Raw genomic sequence first — 11,202 nt, 5'->3', positions numbered from 1 at the left:
GAAGACGAGTCCTCCCTTCACACACAGGAAATTAATATCTTACGGGAAGAGAGAGAGAGAGAGAGAGAGAGAGAAAGAGAGAGAATTAAAACTGGTGATCAATGGGCACGTGTAGTTTTTATGCGTCGTGCATTGTCGGCCCCCTGATCCCTGTGGCCGCCTGTGTGGTTCGAGCTGTGATTGTTCCGGCAAGCACCGTCCGAGCCTTGAGTGGAGGGGAGAGTTCCGGGTAGGTGAGGGTTCCCATGAAGAACAGGACACGAGGATAGCACGTAGATCACCACCTTACAGAAAACAACGTTACAACCAATCACCGAGGTGTTTTGTACTGTAGCATAGGCGGCACGTAGCCACAGGTGAGCTTGAGTCTATCGCTGTGACATTCTTGCTTGCAGTTTACGTGCCTGCGGCTACACTTCACTAAGCCGTCTTTGCCATCATATGTCAAGCGCATGGCTGCACGCTTTGCCGCCTCTTCGCAGTCGTGGTGTTCCCAGGCTGTGTTGATCTAACTAGCCGTATGTGGATGTGACCTGCCACGCAGTCTATGGGCAGCTGAATATCAGGTTTTCGTTAAAATGTATGTTATTTATCTTACGGTTATGTATACCCATAGTCATGCAACTGAATAATTTGATGGTTTATGTCGAAAATTAGGTTCTTGTTTTAAGACTTGGAGTTGTTGAAGTCAGAGTCTGTAGCGAAAGTGATAGGAGAGGTGGTCTAGTGGGGAGTAGTGCGTTGACCGTGAGCAGCACATTTCTTCTATCGTCCACCGCCCCGAGCAGAAGGTATGGACTCCTGTGTTGTTGCTCTCACCACGTGCAGGGTACAGGGTGTGCAGGACGGGAAGGCCAGTACAGCTGTGCAACAGCTGCAACAAAACTTACGTAGAACTGTGTTTTCAGAGTGTGTGCTGTGCTTTTTTTCAGGTATGAAGGAAAAGTTAATTAGGCGAGTCATTTTTGCTACTTTACTTCCTCATTCGTCATGTACACACGCAAAAAAGTATTTTTTACCTATTGTTGTGCAGCTGCTGAGTAGTGAAGGAACCGTGACAAGAACAACATGCGAAGGAACAAATGCGAAAAGGGAAACGAATTGACATGCGAGCAGACAAAGGAACTTACGTGAGAAAGAAAAGATGGGCTGCCGTGCAAACGGCCTAAGAAGCATACATGAAAGCAGACAGTCAAATAGAATGAACAAGAAAAAAACTGACTTGTAATAGGATTGAGTGGATAGACAACCAAACTGACAAAATAACAGACATTCGAACTAAAAAAAAAAAATGCAGAATCACTGACAAGCTGGCGAACAGACACCTGTACATTTGGTTCCTAGTACGTTCAACTTGCTGACGAACAGAGTATCAGCCAGCAAACGGCCAGAGCAGGAGCAGGAGCAGCTGTACCAGCAGAGTACAGATCCCCGGAGAGTAAAGATCGTCCACCGTGCAGCGGATGTGGCCAGAATTATTTCATCAGGACCAATGGATAAATGTGGCCTTGCATGTCTCCCCTCTCCTCTTGCTGGTCCTCTCCCGCCCGTCCGCCGGCCCACCGTCCCGCCACGCCCTCCCACCGTCATACAACCACAAGCGACGGGCTAACATTCAAACACTGCAGGATGTAAGGATTTTCTTGTGATTTCCAGTAATCGTTTCACCCATCTCCAGTCTCCACACCTCTTCAGGAAAATTTGTACTGCGGTGTCTGCAATTATGAAATCTCCATTCATGAAAATTCCCGCAGCTCCCGTTGAAATATTTAGTCCTGAATGTGTATGGCGATCCACCGTCATTGCAATGGACAGTTTGATGTTTCCTAGAACTCTCTCTCTCTCTCTCTCTCTCTCTCTCTCTCTCTCTCTCTCTCTCTCTCTCTCTCTCTCTCTCTCTCTCTCTCTCTCTCTCTCTCTCATGTGTTTGCGTGCGTGCGGTGTGTGTGTGTGTGTGTGTGTGTGTGTGTGTGTGTGTGTGTGTGTGTGGTGGCACGGTACAGTGAGAGAGGTCCTTGTTCAAGCCTCGAGTGCCGTGAGTGTGTGTGTACTCGTATCGCGCTGCCTTGCCCGGTACTGTGGCCTTGGGTGTCAATGGTGCCTTACCATCCTTCTTTTATCCTCTCTCTCTCTCTCTCTCTCTCTCTCTCTCTCTCTCTCTCTCTCTCTCTCTCTCTCTCGTGTACCCAGCGTCCTCCTCCTCCTCTTTCTCTTATTTTTTTCTATATTATTGTTGTTATTGGCTCGCCCGCCCCCTACCATACGTCTCCTCTGGTTCATTCTTTTGACATTATTATTTTTAACAGGTCCCCTCTTCCCTGCCTTCTCATCTTCCATCCCTCTCGTTTCAATCCTTGACGTGTTCTCCCCTTGCGTCTTTCTTTAATTTACGCGTTCTTTTTTATCCATCCTTACTTCTCACTGGTTGCTGTTGTTTCTGTTCTCATCCCTCCCTCCTACCTCCTACTTGTTCTTTTGTGTCCTGCACTCATGGTCATTCTCTCTCTCTCTCTCTCTCTCTCTCTCTCTCTCTCTCTCTCTCTCTCTCTCTCTCTCTCTCTCTCTCTCTCTCTCTCTCTCCATACAGATTTGCTGCGTTATCCCTCTTAAACCCGCTCCACCATCCACCCTTCACAATTCCACTCATGATCGCCTTGCTATGCCATCCACAGCCTCCTCGCCACTCCATCCTCCAGCCTCTCACTTCTCATCCTGTCTCTCTGCGTCACCTATACACACTCACCCCCCCTCTCTCTCCTTCCCTCTCTCCCCATCCTCACCCATCTCACCTAACATCAGAACGAAATCTGAGTCTAAATTGCACCAAAAATATCTCAGACGACTGCCTGTAAGTCAAAGAATTTTTACGTAAATATGAGTATATCCTCTCCACACACGTAAGCCAGTACGACCCAGCTTAACTTCACACCCCATGGTTCACGGTCTCGGTGACTCGTGCCTCTATTCATTCTGGTTGGTTGGCTTCACCTGTACACGGCCTCGCCCTCACGGCAGCACTACAAGAGGTTTTCACGTACGCCGATAGTTATGTAGTTCCTCATACATACCTATTCTGACGGGAATCTTGGTAAGGTTTAGCCAGAACGGGGTTAGAAGAGAAGTTGAGGGTGTGTACGCAGGTAGAGGCGGACACGAAGCGGTGTATTGAACAGTGATGAGTCACTTGCTGGAGTCCTGATCACCATTCTTATATTCTATTAATAATCTTTTTATATATACGTATATAATCATTTCAGAGGCCACGATTTACTAAGTTCTGTAGCTTTGCCATTACTATGAATAGACTTTGTTACTGGATGATCTTATGAATTGTATAAGTTGGTGAAGATTGAGTGTTCACGAAGTCATAAAAGTGTTGATGGTTCGGGAACTGTTTTGTGCCATTTTTTTTTTTTTTTTTTTTTCTCTTCTCGGGATACCAAGATGTGTGATTCCATGCATTTAAGGTGAGGGCGTCGCCGCTTGCGTCATTGTACAAATGCAGCCACACGCCAAAAAGAAAAAAAATTCCATCAGAGCGGCAAACACCTTTCATTACTCACACCACATTTTGTTTCGTCCACAAAGATGAAGCTCCTGCTCACCCGGAGGCCCGCTGAGGGCCTGCCTGTCACCCGCCGCTGCTGACACCAGACCCGACCATCCATCCCCCGGGTAAGTGAGACGACTCTCTGTTGTCATTCATGAGTGTAGGGTGAGTGGTTGGGTGGGTCGGTGGGTGTCTACTGCAAAGAGTGGGCGTGCGTGTGGGTTCGGGAACGGCATGATAAAAACAGGCGTGTGGGAAGGACGTAACCGAATAAGGAGGTCGTGTGGGAGGGGAGAGGTCGATGTCGAGGTCGAGGGAGTGGCGCCCCGTAGAAGGAATGTGGGAGAAGGCTCAGCTTGAGAGGGACAAAGAACAGCACAAAGAGAAAAAAAGAAACGCGTGACTTCGACAAAGAAAGGAATAAACGGTGACGGTGAGACCGAAAAAGAGAGAGAGAGAGAGAGAGAGAGAGAGAGAGAGAGAGAGAGAGAGAGAGAGAGAGAGAGAGAGAGAGAGAGAGAGAGAGAGAGAGAGAGAAACATAACAGATGAAACAGAAATGAATGAAATGGAATACCGTTCGAGGAAGCTGTTCAAAGGAAAGGGAAAAGGCAAGGAGTACAAACACAGCAGAAGACATCAAAGAGGTGTTGCTGGAATCATACAGTATCACTAGGAAGGTAAGATAAGGTCCGAAATATTAATTCGGTCAATTCGAGGATAAGAAAAAGATAATCGTTCCAGTTTTCAGTCATACCATCAATTAACAAACAGGAATCGGTAATTTTTGTTTCATCGACAGAATACATTGGCAAAAAAGTAATAGGATTTGCTCAGTCATGGTTTTTATATTTTAGTAAGTAGGTGATCGCTGGCTGAACATGTTGATCATACGATAGGTGTATCAGGTTGAGCCGAGATACACTGTGGTCTGGGGATTCAGCCGCACGGAGAGAAAACTGATCGTGCGAGAGCAGCGTGTCGAACCGGAGATGGCAGCTGAGAAAGTTTGTTGGCGTGTGAACGGTCGAGACGCGGAGAAAGTGTGCTATAACGGAATCCACGGCAGGTGTCACCTACTCAGCACAACACTCATTGGTACAGGTAGGGAGGCTGATTGATCGATTACTGTCAGGCTTTTAGGGCTGCGCTGGTATTTGGCATGACTGGTGCAGTGTATCAGTGATGTAGGGCGAAGCGAGGAGCTGGGGATCCTGTGACGACGGAACTGGTGGTGCGGGCAAGGCTGAGGAAGTAGGTCACAGCCTCTCTTGCACTGGGCACAGCAGGGGAAGGAGGGAGGAGGGTCAGGAGCTGGCCAAGGTCATACTCTGCTATTTTAAGCGTGACTACACTAGGCAGACGGCACAAGTCTCTTCCCTGCTGATGACCGTGCCTGCCTTGCGTGGTGTTGGGGTTGTCCCGCGTGAGCTGTGGGAGGCCTGGCTGCCGGATTTTCTTTTGTCTTTAATGAACCGGACTTCTTATGTATCAGTGTTTGGAGGTCAGTGGGAGAAAGGAAACGTCTGAGGAGTTATGCAAGAGAGCTGTTGGATCTGCAAGCTAAAAATAGCCGCGATGAGGCTGTGGTATTGTGAGGCGTTCCCTGGGGTGGTTGTTCTTGCCGCGCCTCAGGAAGTGGTGGAATCCACCTATCTCTACTACCCAAGGTTTTTCTGAATGAAAGAGTGTATTTTCAGTATAGGCTACCAATTTGAATTGGGTTTTGTTTCTGTATATTGACCGTAACTGCAGAAAATGGGGAGACAGTCACGCCGTCAGAATTGCAGAATCGTCGTCCAGACAGGCATCCAGGAGCAGGTTTGGAAGTGCCATATCCAACAAGGGAAAGAAAAAAAGTGCACACATATAAACCGGAAATTAACAATACAGTAAGTAAACAAGGTGAGCCAGTGGCAGCGAGAGTCAGAGCGGTTTCTCTCCTTATCCGGCGTGGCGCGTCAAGAACAGTAGAGCGCCGCCTGCTGCACGTCCCCACTCGCTGCTCGGGCCGGCAAGTGAGGATGCAAATCTCGACGCACTGCGAAGTCAGCTCCGCCCTCACTTTCTGTGCCCACATCCACCTCGACCCACACTGATGCACCCATATATATCCCTGGCCAAATCCTCCCATGTCCACTTTTCTCAACTCAACCTACACATTAGTTGGTTCGTGCATGCAGTTGTTGAAGATGAAATATTACGTGCAGATGCATTTTTTCAGTAATGGGTCGTTCTTTTCAGACAGAGTTTCCTTCTTACACATGTAAGGAAAAGTATGGGTCCTTTGTTTCATAGTTTTCTTTTTTTCTTATTTTCTTTCTTAACTCAGGACTATGACAGATGCGAACCTGGTAATTTTTTTTTTTTTTTTTTTTTTTTTAACTTTCGTGTCCTGCAATCGGTGATTAGGATCCATGAGTATGGTGGCGTTGGTGGTTCGTTTCTTGGAGAGCCGAGCTGTTTCCTGGAGAAAAGAACAACTGATATTTAGTTAAGAGTCTCATTGTGAGGGGATTCAAATGTAGGAAGCACAACAAACAACTAACTAACTTTACTCAACTTACTGAGTTGCACGTATGGTAATTACTTGTTTTCTTCGCTATTTCTTGGACTCAAAATTATTACATTGCCGGATTTACATCTGCATCCATTAAAGTACAGATCCATTAACGACCCTGCCTCCCCCACTGTGCAATGGCGGTGTTAGGGAATGTCGATGTCGATGTCTTCTGGGAGCATTGCCATGGAGACGCGTGATGGTGTGTAATGTGATGTACCGAGTTAATGGTTGCGTAACAAGGACACGAATCCTCATCAGTAACGCCTTGTATCATGATACAACTGCTCCTTTGACGTTTTTGTTAATGGGGCCGTGGGATGCTGCCATACAATCCCTTCCCCGCCGCCAGTAGGCAACTGGCTTTACCTACATCTGAAGTAACAATCTGAGAAGCAACACTGTTTTTTCTCTTTGAATGAAATGCACACACACACACACACACACACACACACACACACACACACACACACACACACACACACACACACACACACACACACACACACACACACACACACACAAACCCCTGTTCACCTAGCAGTAAATAGGTACGGGATGTAACTCGAGGGGTTGTGGCCTCGCTTTCCCGGTGTGTGGAGTGTGTTGTGGTCTCAGTCCTACCCGAAGATCGGTCTATAAGCTCTGAGCTTGCTCCATAATGTGGAAGACTGGCTGGGTGACCAGCAGACGACCGAGGTGAATTACACACACACACACACACACACACACACACACACACACACACACACACACACACACACACACACACACACACACACACCAAGAGGTAACTCAAATGTGGTCACTTAAGTGCCGCTAAAAAATGGTAATACACATTCATATATTTATCAGTAATCCATGGACTCGCTACTTCCTTTCGTTAGTAGATGGTGGGCCGTGATAGGAGCGACTGTTGATGGTGGGGATGATGGGTGACGGTGAAGGGTGATAAGGGGAGGAGAATGGTGGAAAAAATAGTGTCGATAGGAAGTGGTGAAGCCTTGCGGTGAGTAATGGGTGATGATAGTAATGGGGTGGTGATGGCGAATAATTGTTTATGATGAAGGTGATGGTGATGATCTTTAATGATGAGAATAATAATGTTTTTTTTGTGTGAATTTAACGTTGCTAAGTAGTGGATGATAGGAATGATGTGTGGTGAGGGTAATGATGGTGGTGAAAGAGTCATGACTTGTGGTAGGGAGTGATGGCTGGTCGGTTGTGTTATGATAGAGGTAAGGAGTGGCATATGTAAAACCAGTGAATATTGTGACTACATGAGTGATAGGAGTAAGATTGAGCTTCGTGAGGCATTTCCCGAGAAAGCTCTATACTTCACACACACACACACACACACACACACACACACACACAGAGACCGGTCGACACAGTTACTGGGCGGCATGTCGAAGTGACCGTGTGTGTGTGTGTGTGTGTGTGTGTGTGTGTGTGTGTGTGATTATGAATAAATATTACTTATTATCGCCTATGCGACGCACTGGGAATACGCTGAACGTTGTCTAATTGAACCCAACGTATCATAAGGGTGAAAAAGGAATGAAGATAAATAAGTGCAGCTTGGTGGCGCCTGGACTGAATTGTTGCACTCCCTCGCTGACATTCCTTCATGAGATCATGTTACCAAGTGAGCCTTGAAAGCTGACGTCTATACAAGAAAGTTGTAGCTAAGCTGGAGATGTGCTGCCCTTACTGCTGCTGCTACTGCTGCTGCTGCTACTGTTGTTACTGCTGCTGTTTGCTGTTCTTGCTGTTTGTCGCCTTCTTATTTCGTTGTTAATTGCTGCTTGTTTATTGTTGTTGTTGTTATTGTTTTGTAGTTGCAATAGTAATAACTTATTGTTGTTGTTATTGATGTTGTTATGTGTGTGTGTGTGTGTGTGTGTGTGTGTGTGTGTGTGTGTGTGTGAGGATACACATGTAAGATGATGAAATAATGGAATCTCAATTATTTCAAAGCCATAGAAATTTGTGGGACTTCGTTAGTGGACAATTTATATGTTATTCTTATCCTCGGTGTAACACATGAACTAGAAGTGACCTATATTTCTTCCTTTGAGATTATAACACTTCACGTATTGCAGCAGTGAGGCAAACCCACGCGTGTCAGTGTAGCAGCAAACACCTGTTTGATTGACGTCAGTCCCGGAGCTTTACCAACACCCCAGACGCAAGGATGGTTTCGGTTGCCGGCAGTGTTCCGTGTTGCTGTTTTTGTTGGTGGTGGTGCTTTCTTTTTCTTTTGCTTTTTTTTCAAGGTATTACATATTCTGTATTTTATATGAAGGACTTAAGTACCGTACTTTCAGCCCTCCGGTGTCCAGTAATGACCTGACAGTTATTTACGTACTCTGTTGGTGTTCTCCATTGTTGAGATTTTTTTTTTTTTATCATGCATCATACTGCTCTCTCTCTCTCTCTCTCTCTCTCTCTCTCTCTCTCTCTCTCTCTCTCTCTCTCTCTCTCTCACACACACAAAAAAAAAAAAAACTGACTTGAAAGAAGAAAGTAAATCTGAAGGGATGTCTCGTATCCTCTGAGTACAGACCGTGACTCATTTCCTTAAGATTACTTAAGTCAACAAAACGTTGAGTGTTTCTCACCTTACATACTCCGGAGAGGTGTTGATGTTGTACCAGACGAGTTATAGATATAATAATCGTCGACTTTGAGGTATAGCAAGTTCACATTATCATAATATTACATGTCAACTCTCTCTCTCTCTCTCTCTCTCTCTCTCTCTCTCTCTCTCTCTCTCTCTGGTGATGAAGAAACACCACAATAAACTCTGAGGGGTTTGGTCGCCCGAGAAGGCGTCAGGTTAGGCTAAGTAGGTCATGGTGTCCTTCAGCTGAATAAAGCATGCACAGTCTGTGAAGCAATGCATCCTCGTAGTTTCGGTGAATGTTTCATTGCTGGAGGAGTGTGTTTCTTTGTTCTCTTTATGTTTTAAGTATCAAATTATTATTATGTAATTGTCATAGATTATACATATAAAGCAGGATGAGATGTTGCAAAAAAATTTCAGTGTTTCCAATAACAAGTCTTTTTTTTTTTTTTTTTTACTTGGAATTTTAAGCTTTCTTTGCATTTCTACGGGCCTCTTCATATAAAATGAATGTTTAGTTAGAGCAAGAACCTTAAAACCACCAGCTTCGTGATTACATAATGATGATGATAGAAAATTAATAATCATAATTATTATTATTATATTTTTCCATTATTATTATTATCACAGCCATCATGAATATAAGAGTAGCCCAACATTCGACAACCGTCTAATGAAGGCAAGCTCTTCTTCCTACGTGACAGGATGTGGAAGAATCGATAAAGATTGAGGTGTGATGAGTCTGACCGTGAATTATTGTGTTCATTTCATGTTGGTTGATTGATGTCTTAACCTGCCCTTCGGAGGAGACTAGAAAGCTGGCAGTGCGTGCAGACCTCCGGGGGCTGAAGACCTATAGGGGATGTGGCTGCCTGGCGCTGCACTAAGTGGGGCAGTAGTGAACGTGTGGGCGGTGATTTCTGTGATGTAATATCTGGGTCAAGTGAAGTTTGGGATCATGTTAATTTTGTTCTGATAGTGTTTTAATGAGGGGCTGTGTCATGCGTGGGGGTGCAGCTGTATCGCGAAGATGAAGTTGCAGTGTAAAGATAAACATCAAACGTGTGATGTGGTGTCGAACCATGTAAGCAAACGACCCGCTATTTCCTGGAAGACTTTCTCAAGCGCCAAACACGCGATTAATTTCTTAATGGATGTGTGAATGGATGAAAGTGTGTGTGTGTGTGTGTGTGGTATGCTAAAATATTGTCAAATATTCTCACTCTCAGGGAGAACCTCGCGCTCAGGACATCCTGATCTAAGGATAGAAATTAAAATACCGCACACAGCATCCAGGAAGAAGTAACTCTTCATTCAGTGAACAATCCTTGTGGTTGGAATGCGAATCCTTGTAGAGAGAGAGAGAGCGAGCGGGGGGAGGGGGCGACGATCATGAAATCAGCCGTATTGGTTAGGGACTACGTAATTCATATTTTTCATTTTATAGACATGCCAACCTGTATTGTTCGTGTCATTGTGACATTAGTGTATAGAATAGATGCGGGAAATATGATAAATAATGCTACAAAAGCATGACAGATCGCAACGCAAAAATGCATTAACAATAACTAGCAAAGTTATATAAAAACAAGATGATAGTAATTAAAGGAAGCTTTGAAATAATTTTGATAAGGTGAAACTGGGCACAACACATTTCTGATGGTGGAGGCAGGAGTGTGCTCCCTACTCAGTGTATGGGAAGGCATGAAGGATGGACCACCGGGGACAGGTTATGGTGAAGGTTGTGATAAAAAAATGATAGAGAATGTTATTTTCTTGCTGATGGAAATCGTTGAACATTGATGGAAAGGTGAAAGAATATTATATAAAAAAGATATGTTGATTAATAAAGATCTCTGAAGTAGATTACAGGGAGAAACAATGGATCAGAGAGTGAAATAAACTACATTACAATATAATTTTAAGAACTTCTAGAGTTATATGAAACACCGAAATACCATTACATCTGTTTATATACCAGTTCATGAGAACAGTGTTAAGGAAAAGGATAGACAGATCTGAGAGAAATTCAGTTAAGTTGTCAGGTGACAAAACAGTGATAACATGAGTGATCAGCTTGTGAGGAAAGATGCTTCTGTGAAATACGCCTAGTGAGGAGGATTAGGACAGGTGAAGGTTATAATAATTGAAAGACGTAGGAGAGATAAGGGGAGTGGTGAAGGGGAATTTAAGAGAGAAATCATTTAGACCTGAGGTGTCATGGAAATACAAAAAACACGTGAAGACAAACTGCTCAAGAAATTTTTTGGAATTAAATACATAGTGTTTAGATGAGAGGGGACTTTTTTGTGAATGAAATGATGAGATATTATTCAGGAATTGATGATACTGTGCCCCAATTGTTATTTATAAAAGGTATTGTCTGAAGTATTTTAGTCTTAAGTATCCCTTGTAGAGCTCAAATGGAAAAATAAATAAATACCTTTTTTGTTTTTCATGTATG

At 44.5% G+C, this 11,202-nt stretch overlaps 1 protein-coding gene across 1 annotated transcript in view; it reads left to right on the top strand.

The window, feature by feature from the left end:
- Positions 1–3,654: 3,654 nt before the first annotated feature.
- The window catches only part of LOC123516211 (ATP-dependent RNA helicase abstrakt-like), a 58,841-nt gene continuing 51,293 nt past the window's right edge, over positions 3,655–11,202 (top strand). Inside the window, exon 1 of the mRNA XM_045275414.1 lies at positions 3,655–3,675. The gene's annotated coding sequence lies outside the window, so the exon portion shown is untranslated. The remainder of the gene's footprint in view (positions 3,676–11,202) is intronic.

This window comes from Portunus trituberculatus, chromosome 40 (assembly GCF_017591435.1).
Source record: "Portunus trituberculatus isolate SZX2019 chromosome 40, ASM1759143v1, whole genome shotgun sequence".
Classification (NCBI taxonomy): domain Eukaryota; kingdom Metazoa; phylum Arthropoda; class Malacostraca; order Decapoda; family Portunidae; genus Portunus; species Portunus trituberculatus.
Note: the sequence above shows the minus strand (reverse complement) of the source record. Positions and strands in the feature narration are given on the sequence as shown.